This window comes from Haemaphysalis longicornis, unplaced genomic scaffold, assembly GCF_048455015.1.
Source record: "Haemaphysalis longicornis isolate Haplotype H1 unplaced genomic scaffold, Haemaphysalis longicornis Haplotype H1 scaffold_4, whole genome shotgun sequence".
Lineage (NCBI taxonomy): Eukaryota > Metazoa > Arthropoda > Arachnida > Ixodida > Ixodidae > Haemaphysalis > Haemaphysalis longicornis.
The window spans coordinates 85,721,314-85,723,109 of NW_027526361.1; positions in this window are offsets into that span (position 1 = coordinate 85,721,314).

Sequence of the window (1,796 nt, forward strand, 5' to 3'; positions counted from 1 at the left end):
ATGAACGTTCACAGCACCGTGTTTCTGCTTACCCTTCTCTGCCTTCAGCTTTTACACGCTGTTTTCACCTTGAACATTTCAGCGCCGTGTTTGTGTTTACAATTCTCGGTCTTCGTCTTGTAATCGCTGCTATCACCATGAACGTTCACAGCACCGTGTTTCTGCTTACCCTTCTCTGCCTTCAGCTTTTACACGCTGTTTTCACCTTGAACATTTCAGCGCCGTGTTTGTGTTTAGAATTCACTGCCTTCGTCTTTTACGCGCTGCTATCACCATGAACGTTCACAGCGCCGTGTTTCTGCTTACCCTTCTCTGCCTTCAGCTTTTACACGCTATTTTCACCTTGAACATTTCAGCACCGTGTTTGTGTTTAGAATTCACTGCCTTCGTCTTTTACGCGCTGCTATCACCATGAACGTTCACAGCGCCGTGTTTCTGCTTACCCTTCTCTGCCTTCAGCTTTTACACGCTGTTTTCACCTTGAACATTTCAGCGCCGTGTTTGTGTTTAGAATTCACTGCCTTCGTCTTTTACGCGCTGCTATCACCACGAACGTTCACAGCGCCGTGTTTCTGCATACCCTTCTCTGCCTTCAGCTTTAACACGCGGTTTTCACCTTGAACATTTCAGCGCCGTGTTTGTGTTTAGAATTCACTGCCTTCGTCTTTTACGCGCTGCTATCACCATGAACGTTCACATCGCCGTGTTTCTGCTTACCCTTCTCTGCCTTCAGCTTTTACACGCTGTTTTCACCTTGAACATTTCAGCGCCGTGTTTGTGTTTACAATTCTATGCCTTCGTCTTTTACGCGCTGCTATCACCATGAACGTTCACAGCGCCGTGTTTCTGCTTACCCTTCTCTGCCTTCAGCTTTTACATGCTGTTTTCACCTTGAACATTTCACCTTGAACATTTCAGGGCCGTGTTTGTGTTTAGAATTCTCTGCCTTCGTCTTTTACGCGCTGCTATCACCATGAACGTTCACAGCGCCGTGTTTCTGCTTACCCTTCTCTGCCTTCAGCTTTTACACGCTGTTTTCACCTTGAACATTTCAGCGCCGTGTTTGTGTTTAGAATTCTCTGCCTTCGTCTTTTACGCGCTGCTATCACCATGAACGTTCACAGCGCCGTGTTTCTGCTTACCCTTCTCTGCCTTCAGCTTTTACACGATGTTTTCACCTTGAACATTTCAGCGCCGTGTTTGTGTTTACAATTCTCTGCCTTCGTCTTTTACGCGCTGCTATCACCATGAACGTTCACAGCGCCGTGTTTCTGCTTACCCTTCTCTGCCTTCAGCTTTTACACGCTGTTTTCACCTTGAACATTTCAGCGCCGTGTTTCTGTTTAGAATTCTCTGCCTTCGTCTTTTACGCGCTGCTATCACCATGAACGTTCACAGCGCCGTGTTTCTGCTTACCCTTCTCTGCCTTCAGCTTTTACATGCTGTTTTCACCTTGAACATTTCAGCGCCGTGTTTGTGTTTAGAATTCTCTGCCTTCGTCTTTTACGCGCTGCTATCACCATGAACGTTCACAGCGCCGTGTTTCTGCTTACCCTTCTCTGCCTTCAGCTTTTACACGCTGTTTTCACCTTGAACATTTCAGCGCCGTGTTTGTGTTTACAATTCTCTGCCTTCGTCTTTTACGCGCTGCTATCACCATGAACGTTCACAGCGCCGTGTTTCTGCTTACCCTTCTCTGCCTTCAGCTTTTACACGCTGTTTTCACCTTGAACATTTCAGCGCCGTGTTTGTGTTTACAATTCTCTGCCTTCGTCTTTTACGCGCTGCTATCACCA